This window comes from Stegostoma tigrinum, chromosome 1, assembly GCF_030684315.1.
Source record: "Stegostoma tigrinum isolate sSteTig4 chromosome 1, sSteTig4.hap1, whole genome shotgun sequence".
Classification (NCBI taxonomy): Eukaryota; Metazoa; Chordata; class Chondrichthyes; order Orectolobiformes; family Stegostomatidae; genus Stegostoma; species Stegostoma tigrinum.
The window spans coordinates 178,442,743-178,458,672 of record NC_081354.1 but is presented as its reverse complement, the minus strand read 5'-3'; the positions used below and the strand labels follow the sequence as shown (position 1 = coordinate 178,458,672).

Below are 15,930 nucleotides of genomic sequence, written 5' to 3'. Positions count from 1 at the left end.
GTTACAACCTATAAAAGACCTTTGGATAGGTACATGAATAGGAACAGTTTAGAGGGATATGGACCAAACACAAGGAAATTGGATTAGTTCAGTCTGGGAAGATTGGTCTACATGGACAAGTTGGACCTAAAGTCTGTTTCCATGCTGTATGATTCTATGACTCGATGACACCATCTACAAAATGCAAGTTAGGTGTCTGATGGAACACTCACTTCTGACCTGGATGGGAGCAGCTCTGACAACACTCAAGAAGCTTGATACCATCCAGGAGAAAGCAGCCCACTTGAGAGGCACCACATTCACAAACATCTGCTCTTCCCACCAGTGACGCTCAGTAGTAGCAGTGTATGCTGTGTACAAGATGCCCTGCATGAATTCACCAAAGATCCTTAAACAACACGTTCCAAATCCATGAACACTTTCATCTGGAAGGTGGAAGGCAGCAGATACATGGGAACACCACAACCTGCAAGTTACCCTCCAAACTACTCACGATCCTGACTTGGAAATATATCGCCGTTCCTTCCTTGTCACTGGGTCGAAGTCCTAGAGTTGGGCATTAAGGGCGTATCTACAGGGCATTAAGGGTATACCTACAGCATGTGGACCACTGCAGTTCAAGAAGGCAGCTCACCATCATCTTCTCAAGGGCAACTAGGGACAGGCTCAGCCCACAACACCCATGTCCTCTGAGTAAATAAGGAAAACTCTATCAATTCAAAGGGGCAAAGAACTTGAAGTTTTAAGGAATTCTAAACCTTAGGGCATGGGGAACTGAAGATACTCCCAGCAGTGATGAAAGGGGAGTTCAGAAAATTCCAGAGTTGGAAAAATGCAGATCATGTAGGATTGTGAAACAGGAAGATGTTGTAATGTGAGATTTTTCAATTCAAGGTGTGGGTAAATCTCAAGAAAAGGCTATTCAATAATAGCTCAATTGTAATGTAGAAAAAATAATATAGCCCAGCACATCGGTGCTCATTGCCTCAATTGGTCAGCTTATCCTTCTTTCCTGATCACTCACATGAACATACAAACATAGGAACATTTGAATTAGCAGCAGGAAAAGACCACTCTGCTCCTTCAGTGTGCCTTGTTGGAATGTGATTGATCTAATAACTCTACATTTCCGGAAACAACTGATAGCCTTTCATACAAACATTCAAACAAGGAACAAAAGCAAGCCACTTGTACCTTCATAACTGCTCCACCATTTGGTAAAATCATGGCTGATCAACTCTACATTCCTGCATACCCCTGATATACTTTTATCCCCTTAGTAGTTAAGAATCTATCTACATGTGGTGATTGGAACCAAGTAGATCCAACCAAGTAGACTACAAGATCCTTGATTATGGTTATTAACCTGGGATAATCAGGGAGCCCTGGCCGACCAATATAAACAGGGAATTCAGAATCTCCTCAGTTCAGGAACTGACTCCAATTTGGCTGGCCACAGCCAGTATACTGTGCACAAATAGATGAAGGGTGACCTGATGATGGGATATCAGCCTCTGTGTAGTTATTCTACTACCTTTGCCTTAAAAATATTTAAAGATTCTGTATCCTCTGCCTTTTGACAAAAGGAATTCCCAAGACTCTCAATCCTCCTGAGGGAAAAAAAAAGTTTTCTCATGTCCATTCTTAAATGAGTGACTCGAAGGTTTTAGAGCAGATTTGTAGCTCAGGTTGTGGATGTTGTAGTTGGTCGGCTCGCCGAGCTTGTTCGTTGCTTTGCTCCTTATTTTAATGATGATCCTTAGTTCTAGATTCTCTCAAAGGATGAAATATCCTTTCCACATCCATCCAGTTAACTTCCCTCCGGATCTTATATAGGTTATAGAGCCATACAGTTATACAGCACAGAAACAGACCCTTTGCTTCAACTTATCCACTACAGCAAATTTTCCCAAACTAAATTAGTCTGACCTGCTTGCCTTTAGCCTATTACCCTCCAAACCTTTCCTATTCATGCCCTTATCCAAATGGCTTTTAAATGCTGTAACTGTACCTGCACCCTCCACTACTACTCTGTGTCCAAAAGTTGCCCCTCAAGACTTCTTTTAAAACACACTCCACTCACCTTAAACCTACGCCCCCTAGTTTTGAATTCCACCACCCTCAGGAAAAGACCATTGCTATTTACCTTATCTATGTCCCTCATGATTTTATAAATCTCTGTAAGGCCACATCTCCAGCTCCTGCCCATCAATGAAAAAAGTCCCAGTCTATCCAGCCTATTTTTATAACTCAAACCCTCCAATCCTAGCAACACCCTGTAAGGCTGCAAGGAGAAGCCTGGGAACCATAGGCCCATGCATCCGACATCACTAGTGGGTAAGTCGTTGGAGGAGATTCTGAGAGATAGGATTTACAAAAATTTGGAGAGGCAAGGAATGATTAGGGATAGTCAGCATGGCTTTGTGCCTGGGAAATTGCACCTCACAAATGTGATCGAGTTTTTTTAGGACATAAGCAAAAAGATTGATGAAGGTAAAGTGGTAGACGTTATCTACATGGCCTTTAGTAAACCCTTTAACAAGGTTCAGCATGGTAGACTCATTAGTAAAACTAGATCTCATGGGATTCGGGGGAGCTTGCCAATTGGATACAAAGCTGGCTTTACAGTAGGAGACAGAGGGTATAGACAGAGGGTTGTTTTTCAGACTGGACGCCTGTGACCACCAGTGTTCCACAGGGATCAGCTTGAAACCCCTTTATTTGTCATTTATATAAATGATTTGGATGGGAATTTGGAGGGTGTGGTTAGGAACTTTGTGAATGACAAGTAAATTGGTGGTTAGCCAACAATGAAGAAGCTTATCTTAGACTACAAAGGGATCTTGATCAATTGGGCCAATGGGTTAGAAGTGGCAGTTAGTTTGGATAAATGCATTTTGATAAAACAAATAAGAGCAGGACTTATATAATTAATGGTAAGGCCCTGGGTAGTGTTGTCAAACAGTGAGACCTTGGGTTTAGGTATATAATTCTTTGAAAGTTGCATCACAGGTAGACAGGGTGGTGAAGAAGGTATTTAACATGCATCTTCATTGCTCAGACTTTTAGTGTAGGAGTTGGGACGCCATGTTGAGTTTGTACAGGTCATTGGTGAGGTCACTTTTGGAGTACTGAGTGTGCGCGGTTTCGGATGATGTGCTATTTGAAGGATATTACTAAATTAGAGAGGGTTCAGAAAAGGCTGACCAGGATGTTGCCAGGACTGTAGGGTTTGAGTTATAAGGAGTGGCTGGATTGGCAGGGACCTTTATCGTTGGAGCACAGGAGGCTGATGGGCGACATTATAGAGGTTTAATAATTTATGACGGGCATAGATATAGTGAATAGTAAAACTCTTTTCCCTGGCGTGGAGAAATTCAAAACTACAGGGCATATTTTTAAGGTGAGCGGAGAAAGATTTAAAAGGTACCTGAGGGGCAGCTTTTCACATTGTTTGTGGAATGAGCTGTCAGAGGAAGCAGCAGATGCAGGTACAGTTACAACATTTAAAAGACATTTGGATAAGTACATGAATAGGAAGGTTTAGAGGGATATGGGCCAAACACAGGCAGGTGGGGCTAGTTTAGTTTGGGAAACCTGGTCAGCATGGATGAGCTGAATGGAAGGGTTTGTTTCCGTGTTCTATGGTTCTATGATTTTATGGCTCAAAGAGTCCCTGTACTCTATTAGAAAAGATATTCTACTCTTCTCTATTAAATGAGTGATTCCTTCTTTTAAATAATGACACTTGGCTCTAGAATCTTCCATAAGAAGTCACACCCTTATTAAATCCATGTTGTCAAGACCTTTCAGAATCATAAGTGCTTCAATCAGATCTCTTCCTACTCTTCTAAACTCCTGCAATACAGGTGTAGCCTATCCAACACTCCCTCATGAGATAACCCACCCATTCCAGGTATTAGACTAGCAAACTTTCCCTGTTCTGCTGCCAATACCTTGAAGTTCTTTCTTAAGTAAGGAGGCCAGTACTGTACTCAGGACTCCAGGTGTGGTCTCATCAGTAACATGAATCTCCCTTTTTGCATTCATTTCTCCTTGCAATAAATGGTAGCATCTACTTTCCGAATTATTTTCTGCACTTGTGACCTTTGTGATTCAGGCATATAGGTACCCAGATCACTTTGCACCTCAGAGGTCTGCGCTCCCAACATTCTCTCATGGCTTATTGGAAGAGAATATTTAAAATTAAATCAATGTTCCAACTTTAAGTTGTGAACATATATCTCTTAGAGACACAACACACAAAAATCTAACTTGAATCATGAATGTCACTGGCTGGCCAGCATTTATTATCTGTCCATAGTTGCCCTCAAGAAGGTAATGGGGGAGTTGTGGGATTTAGCTACTTTCCCCAACTTCTGCACCTCACGTTGTAGGTGGAGCTATAGGAGTCACCTTATTTGCTGATTCATTGCAAAAAATATTGATGTGATACTGACGTTTTTTCTCTTAAATTTATGTTCCCATTAACACGATTTGGGAACACTTGATTTTTGATTTGTTATTGTTACATGTACCGTGATGCAGTGAAAAGCATTCTTTTGCGGGCTAACCTGGCAAATACCTTACATTAGTGCTTCAGGGTGATAGAACAGAATGCAGAACCTTGTATTACAGCTACAAAGCAAGTGCAGAGAACGATCAACTCCAATATATGAGAGCTCCGTTCAAAAGGCTGAGCACAGTGGGGAAGAAGTTGTTCTTAAATCTCATGGTAACTGTTTTCAAGCTTTTTTATCTCCTGCCTGATGGAAGAGAGTATAACCAGGGTGGGATGGGTCTTTGCTTGCGTTGGCTGCTTTCCTGAGGCTGCAGGAAGTATTGATGGAGTCAAAGCAAGCTGGTTTTTGTGATGGACCAGATGTGTTCATAACTCTCTGTAATTTCTTGTGGTCTTGGCAGAGCAGTTGCCATACCAAGCTGTGATATATCTGGATAGGATGTTTTCTACATTATATCTATAAAAAATGGCAAACATCATTGTGGACATGCAGAATTTCCTTAGTCATCTGAGGAATTTGAGGCATTGGTGTGCTTTCTTGACTGCAGCATCAATGTGGTTGGACCAGGACATATTTTTGGTGATATTTACATCAGGAACTTGAAGCTCATCTCCACCTCAGCACTATTGATACAGACAGGGGTGTTCAGAATAGATGAATGGGGAATATTGTGTAGGAAAGTCACTACAGTCCCAAAGGACTGCTCTCCTGTTAGAGAGATACAGCTGATAGTGGATTAAACCTGAGGGTCAGCGCACCTCTCGGTTGAGAAGGTGGGACATTAATGGTAACCTCAGCTGGTATCATTAGTGGTGTCACTCTGCATCACAAACCAACTGTCCGACCACCTGAGCTAACCAACTTACACAGTAACTGTGCATGAACTCAGAGAAAATAAATATATAGAATTTACATGTGTAGATATGTTGGTAATTAAAGTATAAGGTTATGGTTCTGTAAGGTTTAATTCTCATGTTAAAACATTTTATTAATATCACACCCACAATCAGATGGGAGAAAGAGGGAGTTCTACTCTAGTTTTTGAAGCGAGCAGATGTATCTGTACCTGTTCCCTGAGGTCCGAGTTATTGGGAAGGCAGCCAATGTTATCAAAGATCTCTCATAACCCAATTTATAATCTCGTCCAATCTCTTCTGTCAGGCAGAATATGCAGAAGCTTAAACACACGTACCAACAGATTCAAGAACAGCTTCCTCCCTCGGTTATTAGACTTCTGAATGCACTTCCTAAATTTTAAATTTAATACTGACCTCGCTCTTTGTGCGTCTTCTCTGCAGCTGTAACCTTTAATTCCTCACCCTGTTCTTTTACCCTTGTGCACCTTATATGGTATAATATGCCCCTACTGCTTACAACACAAAACTTTTCACTGTACCTAGGAACATGTGACAATAAAGTAAATTAAATCAAATCAAATCAAATCAAACTATTGTACTTATTACTATCATGCAACAAGCCTTCTCATTAACTTGTCTCTTCTGTAGATACTCAGCAATAAAGAACAAAGAACAGCAAAGGAGCAGGCCCTTCAGCCCAACAAGACTGCGCTGACCTTTCTCAACTAAAAACCTTTCACCGATATGCTGTCTGTATCCCTCTATTTCCTGCCTTTTCATATTTCTGTCAAGAAAATACAATAGTTTATATTCTCCCACTAATCACTCGATAGGGCCAAGACAGAGCAAAGACAAAAGAGGACTGACAACAGTGAAATGCCTCAAATAACACTCACCCAATCCCGCACACTAGTGACAGTGGAAGATACCGCACAGCACCAGCAGGGGTCACCTGGGGAAATATCATTAGATTAGTAAAGCAGAGGGCAGGCTTGAGATGTGGATTCAAATCCCACTATGACAGGTGGTAGAATTTAAATTCAGTTGAGAAGCCTGGGATTTAGCACCACAGAGTCATACAGCACAGAAACAGACCCTTCAGCCCAACTCATCCACGTTGATCAGATATCCTAAACTGGTCTGGTCCCATTTGCCAACATTTGGCCCATTTCTAGTCTAAGTAATGGTGAGCATGGACCCGCCAACAATTGTTGCAGAACCTCATCTGGTTCACTTCGGGGAAGGAAGTATGTCATCCTCACCACGTCTGGCCTTCACCTGACTCCAGATGGACAGCAGTCTGTTTTTTTTAATTAAATTCATCCACAGAAGCAAGGCATCACTGGCTAACCCAGCATTTAATGCCCATTGAAGAGGGCAGTTAAAAGCCAATCACATTGTTGTGGGTCTGGAGTCACAAGTAGGATGGCAGATTTTCTTCTCTGAAGGGCATCAGTGAAAGATTTTTTTTCGTGATAATCAGCAATGGCCATTGTTTGACTCTTAGTTCCATATTGTTTTTTTTTATTGAATTCAAATTCCACCATCTGTCATGACAAATTTGACCACGGGTTCCAGAATTGTTGATCCTGGGCTCTGGATTAACAGTCCAGCAACAATACCACTCGGCCACTGCCTCTCTAGGGATTGACCGTTACTGTCCTCTGAAATGGCCAAGTCATTCAGTTCAAAGGTCGTTGGTGATGAGCATCAAGCCCTGTCATTGACATCTAGAGAATAAAGAGAACATAAGCTGACGTAGCCAGCTTAAGTGAGAATGTTAGCATATACCTAACCTAAAGGGCTGAATGTGTTCTTTCTATTCTTTCATGTTTTCTGTTCTGAAATGATAGTACAAAATGTACAATATAGACAGGAATAGATGCATTTAGAGACCAAGATAAAGATGTAACCAGTCTCCTGGCTCAATGTGTATCACATTCCATCTCTTGTATATTTCAACCTTCTTGCATATCAAACATATTAGGTCATTTGTCAAGTTTATCCTCCTATCACATTCAGTCACTAAAACCCAGAGGAAGGCTGAATTGCTGACAGGCTTTGTATTAGAAGGTACAGTGTCTTGCAGTTGAATGGATAGGAAATCAAAGACTCAGGATTGCTTTGTTTTGGCTATGCCGACCGGGCTCCAATACAGCACCATCTGCTTCCGTCTGATAAGGTTTTCTGCCTGAAACACTTTACTTCTGCGTCTGAAGACAGTGGTTTCTGAAGTCTCCCTGTACTCCTGCTGCTGTTCTGCAGGGAGATGTGAAGCCAGGTTTACAAGAACAAAGAACAAAAACAAAAGTTTATTAGCTGAAGGCGCCTTGTACAACTGTCACTGCATCTAACTCACAAAGTGAAACCTAAGCAGAATGTGCAAAAGCTTTTTATTTCCATAGCCATTTGCTAGCTTAGGCATTATCTTGGGGAGATGATGGCCTAGTAGTATTATCATGAGGCTATTAATCCAGAGACCCAGATAATGTTTTGGGGACCCAGGTTCAAATCCTGCCATGGCGGATGATGGAATTTGAATTCAATAAAATATCTGGAATTAAGAATCTAATGATGGCCTTGAATCCATTTTCAATTGTACGGAAAAACCCATTTGGTTCACTAATGTCCATCAGGGAAGGAAACTGCCATTCTGACCTATATGTGACTCCAGACCCACAGCAATGTGGTTTGCCTTTAACTGCCCTCTGGGCTATTAAGGGTGGGCAATAAATGCTGCCTGGTCGGCAATTCCCTCCCCCCAGGAATGAATTTTTTAAAAAGTAGACAAGCTTGAATTCAGGGCTAATCCCTCAGGGAAAGAGTAAAAATAATCCCCCTTGAATACTGAATTAAACTGTTAGGCAGGAGAAAAGATTCAAAGTGATTTGCAAACAAAGCAAATGTGAGGTGAGAAAATTCTTTTCACTCAGCATGTAGTTAGGGTCTGGAATGTACCATTTGGAAATGTGGTGGAGGCAGGTTTGAGGCATTCAGGAGGGCATTGCCTGGGTTATTTGTTAGAAATGGTGCTCAAGGTTATGTAGATCATGCAGGGGACTGGTAGTAGGTAAGGATACTCACTCGAGGAGCCAGTGCCAACACATTGGGCCGAATGGCCTCTTTTGATACCATGACCCCTTTCCTTTGATACTGCTGTGACTTGCTCAGTCAGAGAACTGATGCATTCACGACAGAGCAAGTGGCATCCTGCAATGTTGTAATATGCAGAGGATTGCTCATTGGGCAAGTCAGTGCACACGACAGGCTGAAAGCCTTTTTCTGTCCTGAAACAATTCTGTGTTTCTGAGGATGGCATTAAATAAATCGAGGTATGGTCGTGATAATAGTCACAACAACAACATCAACTACAACAACAGTGATTATAGTATTGGACTACAATCCCTAAGTGTTCTGATTTTAGAATCCCTCTGCAGTAATTTATATAGAATTACATCGGGCCACATTGTTGATGAGCAGCGGGGTCACAAATGGCTGTGCATTCAATTTGGAAATTATTTTCTTGGAGTTTCGGTACAGGAGCCCAACACCTTAGGTGCACAACACATTTCGCAGGGACAGGAATTACCACCGTCTACAGACAACAGAAGTTTAATGAGCCAGGGAAGGTGAGAGGGAATTTTCAAAGTTGAAATTGTCAAACCTCAACATTTTGATTACTTGAAAACGTACAACCTCGGGGCAGGAGTAGGCCATTTGGCCCTTAACACTGTTCCCACATTCAGTTCTGATCACGGTTGATCATCCTTTGATCCCTGTAGTGTTTAGGGCAGCATGGTAGCTCTGTGGTGAGCACTGCTACCTAACAGCACCAGGGACCTGGGTTTGATTCCACCCTCAGGTGACTGTCTGTGTGGAGTTTCCTTATTCTTCCTGGGTCTGCATGGGTTTCCTCTCACAGTCCAAAGCTGAGCAGGTTGGGTGGATTGGCCATGCTAAGGTGTCCAAGAATGCAGGGTTACAGCGATAAAGTATGTCTGGGTGGGATGCTCTTCAGAGGGGCCAGTGTGGACTTGATGAGCCAAATGGCCTGATACACACTTTAGGACTTCTGTGATTTAGCCCTAAGGGCATAGTTAAGGTGAATGGCAAGAGCTTTTTTTTCCCCCTTGCGTGGGCAAGTTTAAAAATAGGGGGCATACTTTCAAGGTGAGAGGAGGAAGTTTGCAGACGGACGTGAGGACAACTGTTGCACACAGAGAGTGGTTTGTGTGTGGAATGAACCACCAGAGGAAGTGATGGATGCAGGTACAGTTACAGTGTTTAAAAGGCATTTGCCTTTTAAATACATGATTTTCAAGTACTTGAATGGGAAAGGTTTGGAGCAATTTGGGCCAAACACAGGCAAGTGGGGAGGCAATGTCCTGGTGTTATTATTGCTGGACAGTTAACCCAGAGACCCAGATAATGTTCTGGAGACCTGGGTTCAAATCCCATCATGGCAGATGGTGGAATTTGAATTCAATAAAACATATGGATTTAAGAGTCTAATTATGACTGTGAATCCATTGTCAATTGTTAGGAAAACCCGATCAGGTTCACTGATGTCTTTTTAGGGGAGGAAACTGCCATCCTTACCTGGTCTGGCCTACATGTAACTCCAAATCCACAGCAATATGGTTGACTCTGAACTGCCCTCTGGACAATTAGGGATGGGCAATAAATGCTGCCTGGCCAGCAATGCCCACATCCCATGAATGAATAAAGAAAAAAATGAGTGGGACATGTTTTGTTTTGAAACAAGTCAACGTGGACTAGTTTGGCCTGAAGAAGGGGAGAAGGGTCTAGGCTGGAAACGTCAGCCTTCCTGCTCCACTGATGCTGCTTGGCCTGTTGTGTTCATCCAGCTCTACACTTTGTTATCTCAAATTCTCCCGCATCAGCAGTTCCTGCTATCTCTGAAATAGTTTAACCAAAGGGCGTGTTTCCATGCTGTATCACTCCAAAACTCAATAGATATACCTTATATGAATGCGCAGCTGCCAACCTCCTACCAAGTCGGCAAACATGAAAGTTTTGTTTTTTGTTGAAGGAGGCAACTTTCACTGAGTTGTGTACTTTACCTTCCAATTGGCAATTTGATCACTTTCCTATTTGATTAATCTGTGGCTCAAAGCAGCAGCAGATCCCCACTGTAACTAGTTACAGAACTGTGCTCAATAAATCTGACAATGTGAATCAAGCACTGATTTTGGAATCAAAGATCCTTCAGAAAAGCGAATTAGTCATCCCCATGCAATCTACTTTAAAGACAATTAAACTACAAACCCTGAGACCAATTAACAATGGACAGTAAAAGCTGCCTTGCTGCATTCCACACATTTTCTTTTTAACAAGGTGTGGTCAGTGTCTCAAGATCACCCAGGTTTCAGCAGTTTAGAACTGCAAAATGCAAACCCTTCCACCAAAATAAAACACAACAGGGAAACCTCATTTACTGGTAGAAATTCATTGGATCTTTCCTGCAACTACATGGAATTTGCATCCCAATATCTCCCATTTTACCATTTTTTAATTTAACTGGCCGATATTTTTGCTAGTAAAACACTTGGAATTAGCCAGCCCCCTCTGCAGACATTAACAATGTTCTCTGTTGGCGGAAAAGGGCACTGAATCATCTCCTGTCTTCTTAAAATTGTTCTTGGGATGTGAACGCTGGCAAATGATGGCCCCTTTCTGGTTGCCCTGAGGATATAGAACATAGAACATAGAACATAGAACAGTACAGCACAGAACAGGCCCTTCAGCCCACAATGTTGTGCCGACCATTGATCCTCATGTATGCACCCTCAAATTTCTGTGACCATATACATGTCCAGCAGTCTCTTAAATGACCCCAATGACCTTGCTTCCACAACTGCTGCTGGCAACGCATTCCATGCTCCCACAACTCTCTGCGTAAAGAACCTGCCTCTGACATCCCCTCTATACTTTCCTCCAAACAGCTTAAAACTATGACCCCTCGTGCTAGCCATTTCTGCCCTGGGAAATAGTCTCTGGCTATCAACTCTATCTATGCCTCTCATTATCTTGTATACCTCAATTAGGTCCCCTCTCCTCCTCCTTTTCTCCAATGAAAAGAGACCGAGCTCAGTCAACCTCTCTTCATAAGATAAGCCCTCCAGTCCAGGCAGCATCCTGGTAAACCTCCTCTGAACCCTCTCCAAAGCATCCACATCTTTCCTATAATAGGGCGCCCAGAACTGGATGCAGTATTCCAAGTGCGGTCTAACCAAAGTTTTATAGAGCTGCAACAAGATCTCACGACTCTTAAACTCAATCCCCCTGTTAATGAAAGCCAAAACACCATATGCTTTCTTAACAACCCTGTCCACTTGGGTGGCCATTTTAAGGGATCTATGTATCTGCACACCAAGATCCCTCTGTTCCTCCACGCTGCCAAGAATCCTATCCTTAATCCTGTACTCAGCTTTCAAATTCGACCTTCCAAAATGCATCACCTCGCATTTATCCAGGTTGAACTCCATCTGCCACCTCTCAGCCCATCTCTGCATCCTGTCAATGTCCCGCTGCAGCCTACAACAGCCCTCTACACTGTCAATGACACCTCCGACCTTTGTGTCGTCTGCAAACTTGCTGACCCATCCTTCAATTCCCTCGTCCAAGTCATTAATAAAAATTACAAACAGTAGAGGCCCAAGGACAGAGCCCTGTGGAACTCCACTCACCACTGACTTCCAGGCAGAATATTTTCCTTCTACTACCACTCGCTGTCTTCTGTTGGCCAGCCAATTCTGTATCCAAGCAGCTACGTTCCCCTGTATCCCATTCCTCCTGACCTTCTGAATGAGCCTACCATGGGGAACCTTATCAAATGCCTTACTGAAGTCCATATACACCACATCCACAGCTCGACCCTCATCAACTTTTCTAGTCACATCCTCAAAAAACTCAATAAGGTTTGTAAGGCATGACCTACCCCTCACAAAGCCGTGTTGACTGTATTTGATCAAGCCATGCTCTTCCAGATGGTCATAAATCTTATCCCTCAGAATCCTTTCTAACACCTTGCAGACGACAGACGTGAGACTTACCGGTCTATAATTGCCGGGGATTTCCCTATTTCCTTTCTTGAAGAGAGGAATTACATTTGCCTCTCTCCAGTCCTCAGGTACGACTCCAGTGGAGAGCAAGGATGCAAAGATCTTCGCAAGTGGCGAAGCAATTGCATTTCTCGCTTCCCAAAGCAGCCGAGGACAAATCTGATCCGGGCCTGGCGACTTGTCAATCTTAATGTTTGGTATGGTAGTGGCAATCCCTTCTGAATGTAGTGGGTTAATGCAACTCGCCATCACAGGGGACTCCCAGGATGTTGTGGGAAACACGTTAGATCCTCAAGAGGCGAAACAACTCCTGCTGACTCACAGGAGTCCCTGGCTTGTGAACGACCAGAAATGGAGAAAGCACATCCAGGAAAATACCAGCCAGACTGAGAGACTTCACTGGGAATGAGCAGGGGTGCAATTGAGGTGTGCACAATCCTCCATTTAGCTATTTCTCCCATAACTCACCTGCTCCACCAGTGGCAGAGTATGCAGATCGCCCATTGGGCACACCAACTATTTCAAATCCCAGCAAACTGGACTGGAAGTGAGTCATCCTCCATTCCAAGGGGCTGCCTTAGTAGACAACTGAATGGCTTGCTCCACCAGTGAAGAAAGTAGTTCAGAGTCAACCATGTTGATGTGGGATTGGAGTCAGATATAGTTCAGACTGGATAAGTACTGTAGGCTGTTTCCCTGATGGTGAACGAAATGGATTGCAGTGAAATCCTCTCCAACTGATGAGCACTGAATGTAATTATTATCTTAATTTTTTTCTCCTGATTCCTTTTGATTTAATTTGCTGTTTTAGTTTTTAAAAATCTGTCTGGGGGAGCTCTTCCTAAGCCCAACCATGTGTTTTTGCAATGATCCCCATTCAATGGAGGCCCTATTGGGTTAGTTTTGTTCTAGTCTTGTATCCAAACTCATTTACGTCAAAGTAGTTGGGTATTGGAAGTGCTTGGGGAGCAGTGAGTGAATGATATTGTCATTTATACTCTCCAATGAACAACACAATAAAACAGAGTGTAAAACTTCATCTGTTGCTACAATCTGGTGCCACATCGACTAGTTCAAGAATAAAAAGATAAAGCTGGAAGAAAGTCCATCTTCATTCCACCACCTCTGCAGTGAGTCACGAGCCCTGAGCCAGCTCAGCAATGACACCTGCATTGTTACTCTTCCACATCCTGCGCCAGACCCACTACCGTCATTGCTACCACTGCTCAGGGGCCATCTCTTTGTTGCTGGGCCCACCTTGCCAATGGGTCGCCAATGCCAGGTCCCATGCTGGATCCACATGCGACCCACAACAAGGAGACCCCAGATTCCCTGCCACTGACGCCAGGCAGATAGCAGTGACACAATGGACCTACCACAGCCTGTAGCTGCTACCGCCACCATGCCAATAGTCAGGAGACCCCACTTCCAGCCTACCAGATCAAGGAGTCCCTGGATCTGCTGCTGCTGCTGAGACCTCGACAATGCCTGGAGTCCACACTCTGGGCATAGTTCACACCACAGCCTCTCCAACCATCAACTTGCTGACGCCTGCAGACTTGCTGGAGCCGAGAGTGATGGTGTATCCATTATCCTGGATGACTGCAGCTCCATCCACGCCCAAGAAAGTCAACATTATAAATGTTCTGTGATAATTAACTGCAGATGCTGGAGAATCCAAGATAACAAAGTGTGGAGCTGGATGAACACAGCAGGCCAAGCAGCATCTCAGGAGCACAAAAGCTGACGTTTCGGGCCAAGACCCTTCACCAGAGAGGGGGATGGGGAGAGGGAACTGGAATAAATAGGGAGAGAGGGGGAGGCGGACCGAAGATGGAGAGAAAACAAGATAGGTAGAGAGGAGAGCATAGGTGGGGAGGTAGGGAGGGGATAGGTCAGTCCAGGGAAGATGGACAGGTCAAGGAGGTGGGATGAGGTGGGAGGTAGGAAGTGGAGGTGCGGCTTGAGGTGGGAGGAAGGGATGGGTGAGAGGAAGAACAGGTTAGGGAAGCAGAGACAGGCTGGGCTGGTTTAGGGATGCACTGGGGGGAGGGGATGAACTGGGCTGGTTTTGTGATGCAGTGGGGGGAGGGCAAGAACTGGGCTGGTTTTGGGATGCAGTAGGGGAAGGGGAGATTTTGAAGCTGGTGAAGTCCACGTTGATACCATTGGGCTGCAGGGTTCCCAAGCGGAATATGAATTGCTGTTCCTGCAACTTTCGGGTGGCATCATTGTGGCACTGCAGGAGGCCCATGATCGACATGTCGTCTGAGGAATGTGAGGGGGAGTTGAAATGGTTCGCGACTGGGAGGTGCAGTTTTTTGTTGCGAACCGAGCGGAGGTGTTCTGCAGAGCAGTCCCCAAGCCTGCGCTTGGTTTCCCCAATGTAGAGGAGGCCACACCGGCTGCAATGGATACAATATACCACATTGGCAGATGTGCAGGTGAACATCTGTTTGATATGGAAGGTCATCCTGGGGCCTGGGATGGGGGTGAGGGCAATTGTAGCACTTCCTGTGGTTGCAGGGGAAGGTGCCGGGTGTGGTGGGGTTGGAGGGGAGTGTGGAGCGGACAAGGGAGTCACGGAGAGAGTGGTCTCTCTGAAAGGCAGACAAGGGAGGGGATGGAAAAATGGCTTGGGTGGTGGGGTCGGATTGTAGATGGCGGAAGTGTTGGAGGATGATACGTTGTGTCCGGAGGTTGGTGGGGTGGTATGTGAAGACGGCGGGGGTCTTGATTGCTCTTCATCAGATGATGAATCAATAAATTCTGGAGAAATTTAAATCGGGGATACACAACAGACAGAGCTAGACAAGGGCAGATATAGAACATAGAACATAGAACATTACAGCACAGTACAGGCCCTTCGGCCTTCGATGTTGTGCCGACCTGACATACCAATCTGAAGCCAATCTAACCTACACTATTCCATGTACGTCCATAGGCTTGTCCAATGACGACTTAAATGTACTTAAAGTTGGCGAATCTACTACCGTTGCAGGCAAAGCGTTCCATTCCCTTACTACTCTCTGAGTAAAGAAACTACCTCTGACATCTGTCCTGTATCTTTCACCCCTCAATTTAAAGCTATGCCCACTCGTCTCGCCGTCACCATCCTAGGAAAAAGGCTCTCCCTATCCACCCTATCTAACCCTCTGATTATTTTATATGTCTCAATTAAGTCACCTCTCAACCTTCTTCTCTCTAACGAAAACAGCCTCAAGTCCCTCAGCCTTTCCTCGTCAGACCTTCCCTCCATACCAGGCAACATCCTAGTAAATCTCCTCTGCACCCTTTCCAATGCTTCCACATCCTTCTTATAATGCGGTGACCAGAACTGTACACAATACTCAAAGTGTGGCCGCACCAGAGTTTTGTACAGTTGCAGCATAACCTCATGGTTCCGGAACTCGATCCCTCTATTAATAAAAGCTAAAACACTGTATGCCTTCTTAACAGCCCTGT

The 15,930-nt window shown here is 44.1% G+C and overlaps 1 protein-coding gene across 3 annotated transcripts in view; it reads right to left on the bottom strand.

Annotated features, from left to right (window-relative positions):
* slc4a11 (solute carrier family 4 member 11) overlaps positions 1-15,930 on the bottom strand; it is a 212,498-nt gene that overhangs the window by 161,695 nt on the left and 34,873 nt on the right. The window contains exon 2 of one of the 3 annotated variants that reach the window (XM_048532842.2): positions 6,277-6,332. The exons of the other annotated variants lie outside the window; for them this stretch is intronic. The gene's annotated coding sequence lies outside the window, so the exon portion shown is untranslated. The remainder of the gene's footprint in view (positions 1-6,276; positions 6,333-15,930) is intronic. 3 annotated transcript variants of the gene reach the window in all.